At 37.1% G+C, this 23,346-nt stretch overlaps 1 protein-coding gene across 3 annotated transcripts in view; it reads right to left on the bottom strand.

The window, feature by feature from the left end:
- chrm3a (cholinergic receptor, muscarinic 3a) overlaps positions 1 to 4,965 on the bottom strand; it is a 102,469-nt gene extending 97,504 nt beyond the window's left edge. The window contains exons 1-2 of one of the 3 annotated variants that reach the window (XM_081393880.1): positions 4,701 to 4,870; positions 3,978 to 4,059 (exon numbers count right to left, since the gene is read on the bottom strand). The gene's annotated coding sequence lies outside the window, so the exon portion shown is untranslated. Of the gene's footprint in view, positions 1 to 3,977; positions 4,060 to 4,700 lie in introns of all 3 variants that reach the window. The other 2 variants (XM_081393879.1, XM_081393878.1) reach the window with 2 other exon arrangements.
- Between the last annotated feature and the right edge of the window lie 18,381 nt (positions 4,966 to 23,346).

Below are 23,346 nucleotides of genomic sequence, written 5' to 3'. Positions count from 1 at the left end.
AACTTCCTTGCAATGAGAACTCAAAAATATTTGGTGACACAGGTGGAAGATATATTAAAACCTCCTTAGCGTAATTTCTTCAGATTTGTACACTGCACCACCATTTAATCAAAAAGTCCAACCAAAGTGAATCCAAAGTTCTATTAAGCAATTAAAAACAGAGATGACTATCTCAGAAGACTAAATTATATCAATACATCAAAAAAAAAAAAAAAATCTAGTCGCTTATTAATGAGCAGCCTGTTTAAAGCAGTGAACTCCAGCATATTCTGGGGAATCGTTTACATGGGGGAGTTGAAAAGGAAACAGGCTTGTGACTAATGTGCTTGTTTCCATGTGCAATGATCCATTATAAATGATAAAGAGAATTACCTATATTAAAAGTTATGTAACAGTAAACATAGCGCTGCAGGGTAGCATCAAAAGTTCGAAACCAAAGGTGAGTCAGTCCAGATGCTTTGGATATTTAAAGGGGTGGTATAATTTTACAATATGTCAAATAAGTCTCTGTTGACTCCCAAATGTGCTCTACTATAACAACTCTTTCTCACACTGCGTGTTCCAGGGGGAAGGGTTTATGTAAATTATAGGGTTTGTGATGTCACTAACCCGGGAGGAATGTCGTGTAGTCCCTACCAGCCATTTGTTGTAGTCCTTAAAAAATGATTTCTTTAAAAGCAAATATCTTTCTTTGCTTTGAACTTTGAGCGTTGTCACTTTGCAGATGTTGTTTATGCTCAAACAGCAACATTACACACTAACTAAAGTTAGAAAGGTGAAATCATAATCAACCACCCCTTTAACAGATGGATCTGATCATTAAAGCACACCAGGTACTATAGTGAGTGATAGACTACAAACCCACCAACATTTTCATATAGCCTTCAGGCTATATACAGTATCAGCACTAGTATTAACAGCCAGAGGCAACATTCAGTATAGATAGATCCGTAATTCTGTCAACCACCCAAACAATGCTCTGGACAAGGTTTTGTAAACATAATTATCCCCGTATATTTGGAAATGCCTTTAAAGCATGACAGAAATCTAATCACATTCCAAGGAGAGGACATGCAGTCCAGCACATCAGAGTTTGCTTGAGGCACCGCATTCAGCCATTTGACATTGGGGAGGTGTGGGAAGACTTAGACTACAGAAGCCAAGACGGGCCAAACACACACTGCTACCATGGAATACCAATGAAATGTGTTCACTTTTGATTTATTGCACATCAAAGTGACCCTGGATGGCCTTGTTACACCTTGATTAGCTTAATCCATTAATTTACTTCATTCAGCCAGAAGACTTTCATGAAGGATAATGGCATTGTACTAACATAATCATGAAATCAACACATAAAGTTAATCAGTAATATTTTGATCTTAAAATAATTTTAGCACTGTGGCGTTGACAAGAATTTTGACACCCCTCTAGACAAATAAAAAACAATCAGGACACCCAACTCTGACCAGGCGTGATGTACTTTCAGAGCTGTATCTTTTAATAACCTTAGCAGGCTGGTGAAGCATACAGCCATTACTAAATCATTTTAAAATGATGGTTGCCTAATGATAACAAGTTAATGAGGCGTGACTGACAAGTGGAAAGACAAGGTTTGTTTGTTCTTCCTGTGTTACGTCTAACTCGGTTTCAGAAACATTTACAGACCGACAGACAGGTAAGACAGGTGGGTAGATGGATAGATATTTGTCACAACATTATATTTATTTTGCATGTGTCAGTCAAATCTAACACAGGGACTCACATGACTGTGAAAGCATATTGTGCAGCATTTGTGTGAGTGTGAGAGAGAAAGTGACAGACAGGGAAGAGCATATGTGGAGGCATGAGACTGAGGAGGGACAGGGAAAGTACAATGAAAGAGAAAGAATGAGGAGAAATAGACTCCGAAAGACAGGTCGGCCTAATTTTTCAAGGATCACTTCACTTCTTTGGAGGTGTTTTAAATCCTTTCATATAAGGGCATTACACACTCCACGGAATCTCTCTTCGCTTCTTCCTTTAATCTGATCCCCTAGCTATAGTTCTCTCATGCAGACATAGACACACACAATCTGAAACTCTTTTCCCAAAGACAGGAATGGACACTATGTTCTTTGCTGCTGTTTCCACACTGTTAAAGGCCGAACAGCACAGATAAGACCCAATACATTAAACATGAGGCGCTCTTATCACTATTTGACATGAGCATACTGTCTGTCCATGGACAACTGTGAGTTAAAAGCACTGGCCGAGTCAAAATGCATAAAACATTTTGTGCGCAATGGTTATTGGCCTTTGCATTATTGAATGAAAGGCTTTTCTACAAAACAATGTCAAAAGTAATTGCCTTACATAAATAATGCCAGGCATCTATATTATATTTAGGACAGACCGGGGCTAGTTTGTCACACTGGGGATTTTTCCATAAATGTCATAGGGAAAGTTGCTAAATGTGTTTTATATGCTGTCATTTCATACAGTTTATTGATTACACATTATGTAGGGGCAGTGGTTCCCAACCCTGTCCTGAAGGCCCCCCAACACTACACATTTTCTTTGTCTCCCTAATCAAACACACCTGATTCAACTCATCAGCTCAATTAACCCATGTGATAATGAGCTGATGAGTTGCATCAGGTGTGTTTGAGTAGGGAGACAAAGAAAACGTGCAGTGTTGGGGGGCCTTCAGGACAGGGTTGGGAACCACTGATGTAGGGAAAAACAATGGTTTAATGGTTGTGTATGTTACCTTTTGAGATTTGAGCTACAATTTTTTTATATATATGTGTGTGTGTGTGTGTGTGTGTGTATACAGTATATGTATGTGTGTGTATAATAATAAATATATATATATATATTTATTTATTTATTTATATATATACACTGTATATTTATATATTTATATTTATTTATCACTGTGGATGGGTGGATGGATCAATATGGCGGGCTCCTATTGTGACCTGAACCCAGAGAGTGACAACATGCCCCTACAATGGTCACTGGTCAACTTGTTAAATAAAAAAAATTCTGCTTAAAAAAACATGGCAATGTTCAGTAGCTTGTTTCGTAGCCAAGACTTGCAAGACAATGTATGTCTATACCGTATACGTACGTATGACTGTATACATACAACATAAAGGCTGCAGACTTTGAATAGACTTACAGAAATAAGGCTGCTTTACAAATGCTACACTAAAAAAAAGTTATCCAGAAAAACAGTGAAGATCAAAGTCATGAACAAATATTCATAGAACATGAATCACATGAAGTTCAATATATTTACCTTATCCAAAATGGAGAGTGCAGACTGACTGTCCTCTATACTAAAGGGAGTATGCATTGACCGACATCTCATTATGACAGAACATTCCTTCACTGCACCCCCGCCCTCCGTTTCCATCAGTTTCATCTTCTAAAAGCTCGCGACCCTGTGCGCAAAGGCGCGTGCGAACTTTCAGCATTTAAGGGAGGTTTCAGAGCTATTATAGTTATCCCTTTCACGCTTTCGGATTTCCAGAAACAAACAAATCATGTGCGGATGGAAACGTCTGGCACGAGTTATAACACATCACTCATCACGACTCCCCCGCGAGATCGTACATCAACAGTTGCGCGTGCCCTGGTCACAAGGCAAACGACAATAAAACGAACAAAATGTCAAAACAATTCAACTACATAGGTTAAAAGATTTAAAATAACGAAAGAAGCGACGTGCATCAATCAAATTCTAAAATGGTTTTGCACAGTGTTGGGCAAGCTCAAAGATATTACTATAATTACTTCGTATTTTTATACATTTGAAATATCCCAACAACTACAAAAAACTCCACAATGCAGTGATGGTGTCAGAATATTAAACTTATAGCCAGGTTAACTATTCGTATTTAAAGTACCAATGTACTTAATAAAATGTAATGCAATGGTTCTTTTTGCTAGTTTCAGTGCTTTTGTGTTCGTTTGGAAAATGTATTTACCTGCAGTAGAGTCGTTGACGTGTGCATTGAAGGTGTTAATATCGCTGCAAAAGGATGCGTTTGCAGGTTTGATTTCAATGACCTGTAGGCAAATATCTGATTTATTTAGCAGTCACGTTCTTCTGTGTTCAATAAAATATTGCCAAACGGTTCAGTGCGCGAGTGAGCCGTCCAAATGATTCAGACCGATTTTGGAAACCAATTTGATTGATTCATTGGAGAGAACCGATTCCAAAGATTCAGGGCATCGCTAATCCTGATTCCAAACAGCCGACAGCAAACAGATCGTGATTTGATTCGTGTAATATTTCCAGCGAAACATTTTAGTGTTTGTCAACGCAACCCGCTAATTAATCAATAAAATAGTTTTTAACTGAAAAGCTTCGTAATTTAAAAACTATTGACGCTAAGTCGCACTACTGAGAAATGTAAATAGCTTGCAATAGTGACGCTACGGTTCAGCACTGTTTTTGTAAATGAGGAAAAAGCCAAATCAAATTCAGTATATTGTTTATATAATAAAATGTATTCAATAAATTGCAAGAATACAGTCTAACAATGAATTTAACTAAATTTTGTAAATACAGAAACAATTCTGAAACTACAAAATATCTTTACAATGCATGTATAGTATTAATATGCTTTACTATGCATGCATTTTAATTGATTAATACAATACGCTACTAATTTAATGTAATTCTTGACGTTATGACCACTGCTTACCTTACAAGCTGGAGTTCACTGAAAGGTAAAGATGCTCAGTGGAAATAACTTGTTCTTTTCAGTCCTCTGCTTTTTGGTAGATCCACTAAAAGCGCATGGCTCCTCTCCAGAAATGCACGGCTTGTCCTCGGCCGTCCGGATATTTGTGTATCGTTTCCCCGTATCGCTCTGGTCACTAATTGCCAGGCCACTGGATCTCCCAGAGCGCACGAGAGGAAGGCTTCTCCCGGCGCGTGAGCGTGATTGGCTAGAGTGTCAGTGACGCACCAGCAGGTGGCAGAGCGTTCATTTATAAGCGCCATTCAGACCGCACCAAACTGCACAGAACTGGTGAAGAGAATTGTCTGCAAGAAAGACAATACTAGCTTTTACAATAGCAAAAACATCCTTGCAAAGTTATGATAAAAGTTGGCTACATTTCTTACTAGCACTTGCTCTACAGCATTTAGCCTATAGGGGACACAATATTTTTCAGATTAGGATTATTGTTTGAAGGTCAATTTCTGCCTAATCAAGTAAAATCAATATTTAAAATTTCACTTGTTATCATTTGTACCCTAAAAAAAAAAAAAAAAAAAACAGTTTCACAAACACTGACCTCTGTGGGGCATGTTATCACGCCGTATGTGGTTAAAATGGCATTAAAGACTTTTCAGCAAACTTAGAAATTAGTTATGAAATACAGAATGATTAATCAAACAGAATGTAAACAACATGTAAAAAGGGAAATGACTAAATATTTTGTACAATTGTTTTTTGCCAACAAGTATTAGCTATAACGGATAACATTTAAAATGTGTGACAACTTGCACCAATCCGACATTTATGAAAAGTACTTTAGTTCTGAGAAAAGAGAATGGTCATTAACAATAGATGGAAACCAGTGTTATTCTAACAGATTAAATATAATAATTCATATAGTTTTGCTTTTTATCTTTACATTTTTTCTCTTTTTTATCTTTTAATCATATAGATTTTTGTTCAAGCCAGTGCATTCCAATAACTATGCTGTATTTATTTATTTTCATCTAAGGCTACTGTATAATAAGATTTTAAATTAGTTTGTTTCAGTTCTGACAAATAAGAACTAATTACCCTGCATGCTTAAAGAACAGCTGTAAGAGATAGTCTTAATGATGCCCAATTAAACAAATATTTGTTTTGTTCAGAGCATGTTAAAGATCAGAACATATGGACCCCTGCATTGTAAGTAGTCTACAATGTAGTGTTTACACAAATGTGCTGCAGGCTTACCCCTAATTTAATGCAAATAAATACTCCAAGAAGGAAAATGAATGCAAACAAGAGCTTATAGAGAAGGTAATGACTTATTGTGATTAGTGTACTATGGGTTATAATTGTTTGATGTGATCTGCTGCAACACAATACAAATATGTTAGTCTAAACTCCCAAATAAAGACCATGCAGGAGCTGTAACTGGATTATCTGGATTTATTGTTTTGTTCACTGTATATTTTCCATCTTAAAGGCACACTTTGTAACTTTTGGCCCTCTAGCGTTTAAAAACAAAACTGCATGCATTGTGTTTGGCTTTTACGAGCTGTGCAGATGAATATGAACCTTCACAATAGATAATGCTTTACAATGAACTTTTTAGAGAGCTACAGTACATATGGCAATTTAGCCTATCTGTTCAATAAAATATCATATTCACCTGTTCAGTAATGAAAACACCATCTACATGTCACTCTTTTCTGTCGTGCTTCTCTCTTTGCCAGCTGACTCTCCTCTGTTCAGCGTTTTTATTTAAACGGGTGATTCTCCGGGGGTTCTAGATTTAGCTGCTTTATCTCGACCTTTCTCGCTCATTGTGACAACTAACCTATGCCACTCCCACACCAAGATGAGACACAAACGGGCGAGTGACGAATGTACGCAATTTTCCACGAAAAACATTCTGACAAGTCTAAATTATAAACATTTATTATAGGCTTACCATAGTGAAGGGTAAGATAAAGAAAATATAATTTTGGAAGAAGGATTGATGATGTACTGCGTCGTTATTTAAATTTAGTTCATTTTGTACAAAAAAAGTTGCATAGTGTACCTTTTAAGAATTAACTATTGTATACATAATTCATTGGTCATTTGTGAGTCAGTGATATTGATCATAACCATCCAAGGCACAATGTTTTTGTTCATTTTAGAAAGAAAAGGTCTGGAAAGTGAAGGGGACGCTCTGCTGCTCAGATAAAGATTCAAAGTCAATTCGACTGTCCACAATCCTAATGATTATTCACCTCAGGGAGAAAGTCAAAGAAAGATATAGAGGAAGAGGGGTGTGAGCAACAATGTGGAGAAAAAGGAGGAAGAAACATTGGGATTATTAATGTGAAAATAAAGTAGAAATGAAAAGAATCAAACTCTGAAAAGTCAACTGTATATCAAATGTCCTCTCTCTTTACCTGTCTAGCTCTTGGGGACTAATTATGTCAGAATATGGTTTCTTTCCAGGAAATAAAATGTCTTTTCACCTACAGAGTATTAGCTTGACAAACACTGTTGTCATAAATGACTTACAGTGTCACTTTAAGTACATATCAATAAACTTGTTTCCAAGACAACTTAACCATACCACACCGTCTCGACAGGGAGAGAATAATCTACATATAGAACAAACCTCTTGCCACCTGTGCCCATAGAACACAGATGCACAATAAATATCGTTTGCAATTAATTAGGCCATAGATCATTGCGTCAAGCTCAATTCATCAGGAGTAGCCCTTGAGGTGGACGGAGGACTTAGTGGGAACTAACTGCTGTACAAACAGGAAGGCACAGCTTCACTTCCTGCTATTGACACTTCTACTTAATTGGCTTCGGTTTTACTCACAAGCAAGCAAAGCCGTCCGCTCACTCTAGTTCTTTCCCACTTGCTTTTTGGTGTTTCTGTATCTCAACTGATAGATCATAGCAGTGCCAAGGTCACACGTTTGAGGGAAGACACATATTGAAAAATGTGTAGCTTGAATACCCTGCCGCTTAAACAAAAGAGTCTATCAAATGCATGCATGCAATAATTTGGGTTCATGACTATTTAAATTGTCAAAAATCACACATAATTAAATGTAAAATAATTTAATACTGTGCTATGTTATACAGTGTCCTTACAAATAATTAATAATGTTTCATTATTTGTTAAATCATTGCCCTTAAATTGAAAATGATCATAATCATAGAAGGGTAGAAGCCACTGACCTATACCAGTAAATCTTCAGACAGTCAAGTCATACGCCTTGTGTATAAGGCAGTGAATAGAATTTCCAAAATGAATGATGAAAGGGATCTGCTTTGATCTGCAGTTATTTTACTTGAAATAACTTTCTCTTCTCTCTCTCTCTCTCTCTCTCTCTCCCTCAGTGTGAAGAATTGTAGAATTGAAGAAGTTTTATTATACCTTAAGAAACGGAAAGTTGCTCATTGAAATTGGGTTGCATCAGAGTACAGCAGAAAAGTTGTGTGATGAAGTGCTCTGTCTAACTGGGGAAATAATCATAATGATTAATGACTAGAATCTCACACACTCAAAGAAATGATAGAAATTAGAATGAGGCATCACTCCTGTGGTCACTTACACAGTCTGTAGAGGTTTGTTGGAGCCATCCTGTCTGATTTCGGTAGTCTTAAGCACGATCTCACTGGACAAGCTGTTTACAAGCACAGTAACTCCCGGTAACTTTGAGTCCTGCACTCACATTGTGATGTCCTACTAACATCATCCTCTAAAAGGGATACTCCACTTTTTTTGGAAATAGGCTCATTTTACAACTCCCCCAAAGTTAAACAGTTGAGTTTTACCGTTTTCGAATCCATTCAGCCGAACTCCGGGTCTGGCAGTACCACTTTTAGCATAGCTTAGCTTAGATCATTGAATCGGACAAGACCATTAGCAGCTGTTTATCCCTTTAACAATGTCCATTTGCCTGCCTCTCTGTCAAGCCTCCTACAAGCCATTTCTGACCTTATGGTCAATAGTTTTATCAACAATATTTTGATCATAAACAAATTTTCATCATGAATTACTGTAATTAAAATGTGCAACTGTGCATTATCACTTGCAGCTGTAAGCAACATCTCTAAAGCAAAGGAAAATTAAATTAGCTTCTCTATCTGTGACTTTCTGGACATTGAGTGTGGATATCTGGTTCAATTAGATGATTCAGATCAATGAGAGATATCTTAGTGCAATCATTTACTCTCACTTTTGATCCCTCAACAAATTCATACCACAGCTGTGTAATTATTATTATAAAATATATATTTTTCCCCATCAAAATTTCTGCATCTGTTAAAATATCTGTAATTAAAGACCTCATGAAAACTTGAGTTTTATGGCTTTTAATCCACGCCATTTACTAAATATTCCAGTGTACTCCTAAAAGTAGTCAAAAAAAGCTAAATATTCACATTCAGTTTTTAGTTCATAGTCTTTCACATCTGGCTAAACCAACCAAAATATTGATGACTTCTGTGAACTTTTCTCCAAAAAAATTAATAAATAAATAAAATTCCTCACACTAAATGACACTTCACCTTCAAAGGCACAGTGTGTTTTCATTCAATCTGAATTGGAGGCCATTAAACCTTTCTTTAATGCAGTAGCCCATTAAGACCACTTGTGTCTGAAGTACAGTCATAATCCCGCAGAACACGAGAGATGGATGATTTTGTAATTTTCATGTGATGAAATTCTCAGTGGTTATTGAATATGTGTGACATCTGCTCAACAGATGTTTGATAGAGTCATTTCCATTTTCAGGACTCACCTACAGCATGAACAAGCACATGCACACAAATATGAAGACATGCATGCACATATATGCGGACACACAAACACAGGCAACCAAGTCCTTATAATTACCTGCTTCATGTCAGAGTCTCTCTAGAATATCAAGGAGATTCAGTTGCTTGCTTCTGTACAGACTCGCTGCAGTGGACTATGGGTAATGGTTCATCCTGCTCCTCGTGCATAAAGGATAGATTTTGTTCCACATCTTGAAAGAGGAAAAAGTAAATTCACATTAACTTCAAAAGTATCTCTGCGGTGTTCCGTTTATCTGCCTCAATGAATTCTGGGAAGGACATCCAGGCAGGATCATGCAGAAGGAAGCTGAAGAGCTCATTTGGACAGAAGACTTTAAAAGCGTAGGACAAGCTGTGAGCAGGTGGATGTTTGTCTGCTTGCATGAATGCTTGTGTGTGTGTGTGTGTGTGTGTGTGTGTGTGTGTATGTACATCTTGTCCTGTCTCACCTTCCTGGGCACACATCTGGGTTTGTGTGTTGGACTCATATTAGTATTCTGTAAAGGCATTGGGTAACTGCAGAAGCAGGCTAATTCTCTTTGTAATGGAGAATAAGGCATAACTGATGGAGTGGGAGAGGCTTCTGATCTGATTAGTGTCTCAAAGAGGCCCTTGTGCTACCGTAATGATGATGTTTTCGTATGGTCAGAGTCTTCATAAACAGTAGTAATAGATGAGACTGCACTTTGAAAGAAGTATAATAGAGAGGAAGATCAGTAAAGAAGAGTAGGCCTAGGTCGGTCACAGGTAAAACAAAATCACCATGAAAACAGAAAGCGTTATTATTAGATTTGGTAAAACATAAAATATAGACTCATCAATCAGTGTATCCAGATCAAGCAGCAACCTCCACATCTCTCTTTTGAAACCAACACGGAAGTGAGTTAAACTGCAATTCGTTGACTGGCCGCTTGAGGCTGGTGTCAAAAGTGAGTCAAATCTGTATCTCCCCCATGTTAAAATGCCAAATTTTACAGCAGAAAAAAAACGTGTTTACAGCCTGGTGTCTGTATATGGCTTTGGTCTATACAGCTAATTTTGCCCTTCATGACAACTGTGAGGGGGGTGAATTTTTTTATAACTCATCCGTTTAAATTATATTAAGCCTTAAAATTTCTGCATAATTAAGGGATTCTACTTTTGAGTGACAGATGGATTCCCGCTGCTGTGGTCATTAGTCATCATTAGCCGTTTGTCTGCTGTTTGTTAGCCGTCACATTACCTCAGCTCATTGCCTGACTGTAAAAATCATAGACAGTATAAGAAGTGGACAGAGCCATCTCATTGGAACTCAACTGAGACAAGTGAAGCCCATTTTTAGCAAATTTTTAGGACTTCCATTCCTGACGCGCAGACTCAAACCAACTCAAACAGAGCTTGATGACGTCAAAGTGACGCCAAAATGAATGGGAGTCAATGGGATGCTAACAGCAGGTGAAGTTCTGCTACAAGATGGTGGCACGCAGCCGGCTTCAACTTCCGGTCGACTTCCTTCCCGCTTGGTAAAAATAAATAAATCCGGGAGTGACGCGCTGCCAAGATAGCGATGGTTGGCCACGCCCACTTTAGGCTTCAAAAACGGTCTTCAGAAACCTACGGGTGACGTCACGGACACTACGTCCATATTTTTTTACAGTCTATGATCCAGATGGAGGGAGACGACCTCGAAAATTGATCCTCGAATAACTCATCCACTTCTTTTATTCGGTGTTGACTAGAGCTTACTGTATATATAATCCTGCTTATTACAAGCTAGGATCCTTTCCAAATAAATCTGTGGATATGAAATCACTGAGTTCAAATTATTTAATAAGTTCACCTGTATATTATCTTACAGCTTCCGCTGAGGAAAAAAAAAACTTGATTACAACATACAAAACAATCGGCTTAGCAACAAGACAAATACTGCAACAATATTAAAACTGTCATCTGAGGTATTTTTCACAAAAAAATCGATAAATGATATGATAAATGAAATAGCGATTCTGATCTCAATAATTTAATGATAGATAGAGCGTTGCAATATAAAATAGAGGGGAACTTTTCAGCAGCCCATGAACCAAATCAACCAGCAGTTAACTCTTTCCCATTTTTGTCGAAGACTACATTCAGATCGAATTCAGAATAATGATCAATAAATAAATGGATTCCTATGCTTGTACAGTCCTATTACTCGTCCTGGGTCAACCTTTCATTCAGTAACATTAGGCAGTTTTGATGCTGTGTAATGTTGATGATTGTTATTTTACATACCAATGCACCTGCTTACATTATTTCGCTTGTTTCTGCTTCTTCGCTTGTGTTTTGGTCCAGAGATTCTGTACTCTTTCTGAAGATGTATCATAGCGCCCCCTACCGTATAACACTAAAAAACACGGAAAGACGAAAAATGTCGTTAATGGCGGGAAAGAGTTTAGAGAATCACAACATTACAAACTTAACATTTTAAGCAAAAATGTATTTAAATCAGACAAAGGGACCAGGTACAAAACTGTGTACTTAACTTCAACAAAAAGTATAGACCTATTATTGTCAAACCTTTCTCTTACAGTAGGTCCACTGGCCATGGGTCGATGTGCTTTTTGGGCCGATAATTTTTGTCTTAACGGCCCATAAAACTTGTACATCGGCGGCCCATTCGTTTTGTTTTGCTTAATTGGCGGCGCTGGGGTCTTTGTGCCTGTGTAATGAATTGGTCAAAAAAAAAGTCAGCGTTACGCCGCCTTCACACTGGCAGTTGAAATCAGCTCCGATACGGCAGCGAAACGACCGGAAGTCATTCATTTCCTATGGAGATTCGCAGACCGCATGCGAATGGGTCCGAACCGGGTGCGAACGAGTGCGGTGCGAAAAAAATCGTGTCCGTTGGCCATCCGGATGCGTTCAAAAAATTGAACTCTTGCGAAAGGCTACGGACGGTTCCTATCCGACAATTACAGCGGAAGTTAGCGTTGCTATGGTACTGATAAACAAACCTGAATTCTTAACTTTTAATAAAATAAATAATGATTTTATAACTATAAGTTGTCATGTCATTTTTTTATTTTAATGATTTTCTAACGTTATTAGGGCAGTTAATACAGTTAAAAGCCCTATATACCACTATATCACATTTAGCCGACCTGACATATGCATACCTGTCAACATTTGGATACCAAAATACGGGAAATCTGAACGCGGGGGGGGGGGGGGTTAGAGGCAGGCTAAATAGACATTAATTGCGCAGATATTAACATAAATAAATACATACATACTATTCAATTAAAATAAACATAAGACTTATTCATGTTTCTTTCTTTATTTTTATCAATTGCAACAATTAACTACATTAATTAATCACGATTAATTGCCATTAAAAAACTTACATTTTATAATGTAATAATTTCACAATTAATCTCCAAATTAATGTAGAAAAACATAAAACAGTATATTTTAAATATTTGTCTAACAGGTAGGAAAAATATACAGAAATTGAAGTTATCAAACAGTTTGCACTGCATACAATTTAAATTGTACATAGATTAATCCTTATTAAAGTAAAAAAAGATCTTTAGTCAAGAGCAGTGAGTGCTTTTCTCTGTTACCTTAACCTTTGTTCTTTGATTAACTTTACTGACAGAAAGCTTTATTGGCTACTGTCTCTTTAAAAACAGCCGCTGACGGATCTCACACGCGTCTCATTCTCTCACAACTCTTTACTTTCATTTACGACTTTTTTTTTTTTTAACTAATAGATTGCTCAGACTGTTCTTATGAGGATACTCGACAAAACGGACATTTTGACATAATTGCGTGTGTTAATGCCATCTCTCTCATGTTCACCCATCCTCGGATGCTGCTGTTCTTTGCGCGATTTTTCCCCCCAAACTACTTCAGTGGAAATCCCGCCCTGCAGCCGATTCTAAAGATTTTATTGGTCATGTGAATCACAGTACTGATTGCCTACACAAAACACTGACCCCTAAACCTACCCGTCATTGTAACCTTAACCAATGAAATTAGCTGCAGGGCGGGATTTCCGCTTAACTGGTTTGCGCCCTTTGGGATTTTTTTAAAAAAAAATTATAGAAAGATTAAAAATACGGGAGAAATACGGGAAATTATTTAAACGGGATGATAGCGGGAAAGCAATGTAAAATACGGGAGAATCCCGGGAAAAACGGGAGGGTTGACTGTCAACCCTGGGGAACTTTCCTCCACGCAGCAGCCTGTCTCTAACCCCCTCAACAGAGAGATCATACAGAATTGTACATTCTGCACACTGACAAAATCAACCGTTAATCTCTCCGCCATTTTTGTTCTACTCGCTTCCGACGCTTTTCACCGTTGTGTACGACGTCCGCTGGGGGCGTATTGCGTATTACTCTGCCAGTGTGAAGGCGGCGTTACGCCCGTTTCACACATACTCCGTTTGCAGTGCGTGTGCGGTGCGTATTTTTTTCCGTACCCATGTTAACAGGTTAGAGCTTTCACACTGCACACGAATGCAGTCCGTCCATCCGTTCCAGTTGCGGTGCGTATACAGCAGTGCAGAGATCGTTTCCGTACCGAGTCTATTTTTTGCTGTGCTGCAACGCTGAATTAAAGTGACAACGCATGGTTCGTGTTTAAAATGCACACAGATTGACATGAAAATGTAATAATTTTACCATAAATGCATTTAATTAAATAAAATGTAGGTTAGTAATCTTACCATGAATGCATTTAATTAAATAAAACCATTTTTCAGTCATCTTTTTATTTTAAGACGAGGTAAAGCAAGGAAAACTACAATTTACTTCAACAAGGCAACAAAACGACACTCGTGGAAAAACAAGTTGGTTGTGACGTGCAAGACTTTGTATAACGATTTAAATAGAAAAGGTATGAATCTGCTGTTTTTGTAAATTAAGTTTTAATTTAAAATGTATGCAATTTTAATATAAGTACATGGTTCAATATTTTACCACTGCGTGAGCAACTTAATATATAATCTATATAGAAGTAATGTATTGAACGTTGTGTTACGACCTCTCATAAAAAATATCAACTCTAGGTTTTTCTTCTTTTCTTTTTTTCTGACAGACCGGCCCATGAAACACGTAGATCGGCGGCCCATTGGTTATTTTTATTGATTGACACTGGGCTAAGCCAATCACATCTTTAAACACCTTCCCCCCTTTGGGCTCTGAGAGAGCGTGCAGTATCAGTGTGTATCTGTCAAAACAGACAGAGAGATGGAGAAGAAACGCAAGGAATGTGCAGAGAAATAGCGTGAAAAAAAAGAAACAGGCCCTTCAAGCAGACGCTGTAAAATGTGTCAAAATAACAGATCTATTTTCTGCAGCAGTATACTTCATGAGCTCCTGTGGCTGATGATGATAGTGAGGAGGATAAGGAGAGTTTAGGAAGTGTAGATCCTGCGGTAAGCAAAACTACTTTCAAAACACTTCTTGAGATATGTCATCATGAGTGTATAGGAACCCATTACCCAGTTACGCATTATTTCCACATCTGCATATTTGACGATTAGGCTACCGCATTCTACTAGAATTTTAATGAGTAACTTTTAATTTTGAACTCTCAATGTGCACCAGATTGATGAATTTAACATTAAAATGATCAAAATTTTCTTCCGGAGAAAATTAGTTAGATTGTTTTAATAAATGATAATATATTTTTTTTTTTGTTATTTCTATTTTTTTTTTTTTTTTTAAATAACAAAAAAAATAAAGTAATTTATTAAAACTATCAGTACTCATTACATGGCATTAGTGGTTTTCAGGAATAGAAGTCGGTATAGCCTACATATTCAAGGGCGTGCAAAGATTGGTGGTGTTTATGATCATATGTAGTGGGCCAGTCTGGGCCAAAATGCTAGGGCCGATTTTTTGTCCCAGTCCAGCCCTGAGTAGGTCTGCATGTCTTTAAAGGTTTATAAGTTATTTGACAACAGAGTAGCCCAAAATAAACCATATCACCTACTATTTTCGCAGAGATTCAGAAATGCACATTCACTTTACTATCCCATAAAGCCACGAGAGTAGCGCCATCGGTCACATGACAATGACAACATGGCGGATGTAGCCTAGTAGTACATCGAAATTTAATTCATACTATTTAGACCATATTTTTTAAAGGTTGTAAGTTTCAAACCAAATATAGTAGCCTAGGCCCCTAAATCCCCTATGGAGAGAATGAATGAGATTGCTGCACTCTATTGGCAAATATATGACAGCTGGATTGGTGTGACTGACCAATCAGAATTAAGTATTCCAAAGAGCTGCTTCCAAAGAACTTTGCTCAAAACATCACATGCTAAAGAAAGAAAGAAAGAAAGAAAGAATTGACTGGCACTCTCGTTTTATTTTTGTTTTGTTTTTTCAAATGAAACCTGGGCCCCAGATTTGTGGTTAGCACAATCCTATTTGATTACACTGAGCATGTTGCTGTCGTCTTTCTGTGTGGTTTCAGCCCAGGCAGGAGTTAATTGCAATCAGGGTTTGTTTTGCAGGATAGGGAGTCAGAAACGAAATGCTTTGTTCCACTCTGTTTTGCGCTGCAACAGAAGTGTGTGTCAGCATGAGAGAGACAGAAAGATTGTGTGTTGCTGCATATTTTAGTATATCACTCACTACCGATCATAAATCAACTGCAGTGCAAATGATAAAGAGTCGTTCTGTGAGCTAATAATTAAGGGATGCACGCAACCCCAGTAGGTCAGCGAAACTAGTTTTTCACATTTTTCCATATAGATTTTTATAAGTGTTAAAGCATTATGGAGTTTTTATAAAACAATAATGATGTGTGTTTGAAATTGCACAAAAATATCTTGCTTTTATCCCATCACCATCTGATACACGCTGAATGAGAACAGAGGCAGTCAAGTCTTCACAAGCTTTATTTTTTTTTATAACAAAGAAATCATTCTGGTTGCACAAACCTACAAAAGGACTGTGACTCTGGTGCTGAAGATCTCTATTTATATGGAAATAGTCAGGATGAAATTACCTTCATCACTGACACATCAGCTGCAAACCAAAACAAGGAAATAATTGGATTGGCTGGAAAAGCTTGGTGCTGTTTGAACTGTGGAGGCAATAGAGATTAGAACAGGCCAAGCTTTAAAAAATAAATAAAGCCAGAAATGTAATTAAGGAAGTTAATTGAATCGAAAATGGGAGAATCCATATTGGAAGCGAAGACTTTGGATGTAAAATGCACATTAATGTCTTGTGGACCCACCTGCAAACTTCAAAATAACAATCACTTTTGATCAGTTCTGGGTTTAATCGTAAATGCCAAATCCAGAGAATCATTCGAGTTGCCAGTGCCTTAATGCACACAAATTTGTACACACAGTGGTCTCAATTGGAGACTGTGATGAAGCAATTATTTTTTTTTTTCACAACTGTCCTCTACATTTGCATAGACTAATGCTGGGTACACACCAAAAGATTTTTTACATCTTATAAGATTTTCAAAATGTGATAGACCACAAACATGAGGACAAAAAATCATAGATTTAACCGTTTTGCTCCTATAGTGTGTGGTTTGCCTAGCCTAGAAATCTAGACGCACCCTAGCGGCAGCAAAATGTATTTTGCAGCCAGGGTAGTCTAGCAACTCTCCGTTGACTTTCGAGCTGGAAAAGCCAAAATTAGGTCAGGCCAATCACATCGTGTATAGAGTAGGCTGGGCGGGCTTAACATAATGACGACAGAGTTGCGACGGTTCCCTGCTACTTGAAAACAAAGAATGGCTGCTGCTGGCGAACAGTCTTTCGAATCGGCTTTGGCCGCGAATCTGGAGTACTTGGAGTTAAGTTTTTCTTTGAGAAAAGAGCAAAGAACGGCACTTAAGTCATTCTTGAAAAAGGAAGATGTGTTCGTAGTTTTGTCGGCCAGATATGGCAAAAGTTGAATCTATCAACTCTAACGTTAGCTCCGTTGTTGGGAAAACGCTCTGGTTGGTTGAAGCGATGTCCTATTGCGTGCAGAGGGAATTTCAAAGACAGCCGTTTATCCCGCCCCTCGGATTGAGCCGTGTCTATGGTGAGTTGCCAGACCTAACATCTTGATTTAGGTCTGGCTTGCCAGGCTATGGTGTGCCATGATGTTACAAAGACAGCACGCCACACACGAACAGATTTTCAACCAGAGTCTCGACTGTGAACACAGGAAATCGCGCAAAATCTCGCAAGACCTCAGAATAAGCATGGCGGACGATATACAGGAAGAAATTGCGATGATACTGTTTGGAAAGGTTTTACACGACACGTTGTATAAACATTTGTGCTATTGCCAGAAATCAACAAGCTGATCCTCCATCTCTGCGGTCCAATCAATTTCACTTTGTGCTGCGCCGTGACTGCGTTTGTTATGTTTCCGTCTTCCATCATCTTGCTTTCTGATTGGATATTGTTTCGTTTCACCTGATAATCTCCAGAGCGTGTGCGCGTTTGTCCTCGGGGTTCCCCCCACACATCAGGATTTCTGATCGTAAATATTAAACATGTTGAATATTTACGATTCGCGATCGGGGCGGCTCCGACGTTCTTCCCATCAGGTTCGGACACTCTTAACACACCTCACACCAAGAGAAAATCTGATAAAATAATCTGTAAAAACATCAAGATAATCGGGACATAGCTAGGATTGTTGGAAGGGGGGAAATCGGCCCAAAATCAGCCCGATTATCTTTTAGTGTGTACCCAGCAGCTGATCCCCTCTTCAGTTTAAAAATGCTTGTGTAAAAACTTAAATTTGACCTAATCTCAAAATCTACGTCACGTTATACCAGTCAAAAATGTAGGGTCGGTAAAATGTTTAATGTTTTTGAAAAAAGTCTCTTATGCTCACAAAAGCTGCATTTATCTAAATATAAAAACTGTAATATTGTGAAATATTATTGCAATTTAAAATACATTTGAATATATTTTAAGATGTAATTTAAAGTTGAATATTCAGCATTATTACTCCAGTCTTCAGTGTCAGGCGATCCTCCAGAAATCATTCTAATAGCTTGGTGCTCACGAAATATTTTTTTATTATTATGTATGTTGAAAACAGTTGTCCGGAAACATTTTTTCCAGGATTTTTTGATGAATAGAAAGTTAAGAACAGCATTTATTTGAAATAGAAATATTTCATAACATTAGAGTAAATCTCTTTACTGTCACTTTTGATCAATTGAATGCATCCTTGTTGAAAAAAACAGTACTTATTTCAATCTAAAGAAGAAAAAAAAAGTTAGTGTACTTTTTTAACCACCAAATGTAAATCACCGTTTCAATAAAAACCTCAATGGATGGGAAAATATAGAAAAGGTCGATTGTTGACACCATCGGCATCTACTCAAGGGCTCTATCAAAACAATCAATGATACTCAAATGCATGAGCAATCAAAGACTTGCAAATATCACTGCATGCATGGAGTGTTCTGGCATCAAGAATCACTTGTTTCAGCCCAAAGGAAACATCATAATCAGTTTATCTAATCAACATGTTTTGCAGAGCAGAGAAAATAAACAGCTGTTTGCATGGCAGCGAATGGGCTTAAATATTTAAATATGAGAGAGATTTACTACTCTAACAATTATATTTGCTTCTTGATTTACAGTCATTAAGTGTCACATTTGCCAAAACAGATTTGGGACAGGAAATTACCACCCAAACCGAATAAACATAATTTTCCCAATTTTGTCTACACATTTAAAATATGATCTGATAAACCATCTGAATATCCCTAATTGCACTTTATATCGTTCTGAATGTGGTTGACCATGACAAACAATGTTTATAGCAGTAAATCAAGACACCTCTGATATCCGGTTGCAGGGGAAGCCGCTGAGCGTGTATAGGCTATTATCAGAATGTGCTAAATATAAATGCCTAATAGAGATGAATTTGCTCTCTGTCTGGTGTTTGTTTTCTGATTGTGACGTATATTGGCTGAGGTCAGGTTTTATTTTACACATCTGCTGGTGCGGGGGGGGGGGGGGGGGGGTATTGAGAAATGAGGGTGTCATTAATATCCTTGAGCAGAGATATGAGTGAAAACACATACATAAAGACCAGTGAAACATGATGGTGGTCTGTGAAAACAAACAAAGATAGAATGGGATAAAAAGACAACACACACACTCACACACACACACACATTGCTCTAAGGCAGGAGATAGAGTTATATTCCTGTTGCTATAAATAAAAGCTCATTGGACGACCTTTTTCACACCCTCACCTTAACTAATACTTTTATAGCTGTGGTCATTTGTTCTGTCTGGCTTTTTCTCCCCCTCCATCTGCACACACTATCTTCTAAGGTCATTTTCACTCTCTCTTTCTATTTTCTGTTCCACATCTCTTTATATAGCCTACACATAAAATATATAAAACATTATAAATGTCTCTTAAGCTCACCAAGGTTGCATTTATTTAAAGCTGCATTCCGTAACTTTTTTGGGTTAAAAATGATCCAAAATAAATTTTTGAGCAAGTACATAACCAGCCAGTGTTCAAAACTATCTGCTTGCTTTAGCTCGATTCAAAACGGTAAGCTTATAATAATTTTTTTAATTCCAGTGTTGGATTTCTGCGGGAAATTCAAGAATGTCTTTGCGTCATTACATGTACGTCGCATATGTACACATAAAAAAGGAGTCTACACTGTAAAAATAAAAGGTGCCTGGAGGAACCTTTTGGGGTTCTTCACTTCGCCACACCGGCGGAACCGTCTGAAGATCCTCTAGGCACCCTTTAAAAAGGGGCGGTTCTCTGAGGAACCACACAGGTTTCCTGAGGAACTCTTATATTAGGCACTGTGTGGAACCACTTTGGGTGCCTCCAGGAACCAAATTTCATTTTTTTTTTTAATATTTAATTTCATGTTGTTACTATGGTTACCTTTGACTTCTATTATAATAAACAAATTGAACCAAATACAAAATAAGAATTGTTTATTACATATTTGATATTCATTTTTATACATACACTTCCATGCACATGGGGAAAAAAGCTAACAGATTAATATCAATGACTACACAAAAAAATAGTATAATACATAAGCAACATGAATAATCAACCATGTATATACAATAGATAAACAAGAAAAGACATCTCAACAAAATGCATGGAAACACATATGTTCCACTAAATAAATCAATGTAAAAAAATTACATTTGAACTAATTAAAAATGTCCATCATACTTAACTTTAAAACATTTGTGTTTCAGTCCGATGGTTAGTCTGACATCACTGTTTCCAAGTCCAAAAGCTCTATCAGATGCCAAAAACAAACAACAGTGCTAATATACACTAATTGTGCTGTAACCTTTATCTCTATACTGAAATCTCTGATGGTTAGTTATTCAGCTATTTTGAATCATAAAATGTTTAAGTCTGGGATGCCATTAGACTGGAGACTGTAATGTACACTATGGCTTTTGAAAAGCTTAAATGTGTGACTTGAATCAACAGTGCTCATAAATGGTTGTTGAGTATTCTCATGAAACAAGATAGAGGAAGTAGAAGTAGAGGCTTCGACCCGGAAACAGTATTCCTTATATGTCACAATAAGCAGAAAACATTTTCCATTATAACAGAGTTAAGGTGCAGTAAAATGATCTGTTGTTCTGTGAATGTTCACTGGTGAATTCAGTCATTTCACTAAGAATCCACACGATCAGCAATTTCGTTTGTGGTCAAAAATGTCACTATGGGACCAAGTTGGTGTGAGGTACTTAACGAGTTAGAAAAGTGAAAAGGTACAGCATCGTTTTCCGTTTGTTTTTCCTCTTTTCTGGTGGATGGTCCAGGCACTTCAATGATTTTCAGGTCTACAGGAGGATTTTTATTCTTGTTCAAACTTGTATTTCAGCTTACCGAGATCCCTGCAAAGTACAAAATTTACTGTTAGTAATGTTATTAAAGTGATAGTTGTGAAATTTAAATAATTTCCTCAGCCTTGTGACGTTCCAAACCTGTTTGACTTTCTGTCTGTGGAACCCAAAAGCAGATCTCAGGCATATTGCAACCCCAGTCACCGATCGCTGACACTGCATGAAACACAAGCAGAAAACAATTGTGTAAATCATTCATGAAACCATTCTTATGCACACTTGTCTAGTTCAATTCAATGCAACAATTTATGTAAAAATGGTTAAGCTCCAAAAATGTCCCAGAAAAGATCCTAAAAATAATCAATGAGTTCAACTCATGTGTTATGGGTTGTGTTGCAAGTCTTCTGAAGCCTAATTGCTTTTTCATATTTATTTATTTTTTTGTCGAAAAAGACTAAACTTGAAGTTATAATTCAGAGTTAAAATGTCTATAGCATTTTTTGTGAATCAAACCTGTGATATTATTTTTCTGAGTAACATGAATGAGATTTGAGAGCATGAGGGAAGATTTTCAGAGAGTAACTGATTAAAAAACACAAGTACACAGTCAAACAATACAATTTCACACAGAGAAAGTTCATAGTAATAAAGTACTTGCATGTGGTGCAGGTAACTTACTGTAATTCAATGTTGCCACTGAAATGTTCAGATTATTTTAGAAATGTAATGGTTGTTCTGGGGAAACAAAAGAACAAAGCTGATTATTCACAACATAATATTTATTGACCAGTAAATGGCTTTAAAATGGTATTTGAGAGAATGAGGGCACCTGTAGTAAGTAAAGTTAATGTTAGGCTAAACAAAAACAGAGCAAACTATAACCTGTTTTTGTTATTCATAACAAACGCCAAGAATCAGAGAATTTTCTAAATTAGTTAGGCTATATCAGCAATTTGAAGACACAGTTGTACAAAATATGTTGAATTGAATGACTAAATCAATCTAAGACAATAAGTCAATCATTTCCATTTGTTCATTAGATCAACGTAGTAAGCATCGCGGCTAAAACCTTCATACCAGATACTGTGCAATAAACGAGTGGTAAATACTGTAAAAACGTAGTAATGTATAATAAATTTAGTTTATATATATGTGTGTTTAAATATATAGTGAATAGACTCTGTATTTATATTTATTTGGCGAGTTTACAAACCTTGTAATGGAGAGCCGAATAAACGGCGGAAGCTTTGATGAGAGGAGCCGTTACTTTCCTGATGACGATCAGCTGAGCTTTGTTGCGCGCGAGCAGCGCGAGCATCACTGACGCGACGACAGCAGAGGAATAGCAGCAGTTTCGTGACTGAATAAACACTTTTCTCCTCCTGCTTCTTCTTCTTCATATAATATTATTATTATTTAGTGTTGTTGTTTAAGGTTTAAATGACTTAATAAAATAGGCCTATACTAAATATATGTAAGCTACCCAAGTGAAAAAGACTATAGTTACTGTTAAATGTATTAAAAATGCATTAAAGTATATTTGTATTGTAGGTCTACTAAAAACACACTCAAGTACATTTTTAATACATTTAATAGTACGTCTTTTTCACCTGGGTATACACTGAATCAAACTTAAGTAGCCTATAATAATAATAATAATAATAATAGGATAATAATAATAATAATAGAATAATAATCTAATTCGGGCCTCACTGAACCATTGGGTTCCTCCAGATGCTGGCTTTAACATAAGAGATCTTCCAGGAACCACTTAAATGTTAAAAGATCTTCCAATAACCCTTTTATCGCATTTAAGTTCCTCTATTTTCCCCCAAAGCACTTCGAGGTCTCGTGGTAATGAAAAGGTGACTCCAGAACCTCTGAAGTAAATACAAAGTGCTTAAAGGATCCCATAAGTTCCAGCAAGAACCTCAAAGATTGTCAATGCTCCTCCAGTAACCCTACTATAGGAAAAAGAGCTTTGAGGCACCAAAATTACATTTT

Source organism: Scardinius erythrophthalmus (genome assembly GCF_964197995.2).
Source record: "Scardinius erythrophthalmus genome assembly, chromosome: 19".
NCBI classification, from domain to species: Eukaryota; Metazoa; Chordata; class Actinopteri; order Cypriniformes; family Leuciscidae; genus Scardinius; species Scardinius erythrophthalmus.
The sequence above is the reverse complement of the archived record's forward strand: the minus strand, read 5'-3'. Positions and strand labels throughout refer to the sequence as shown.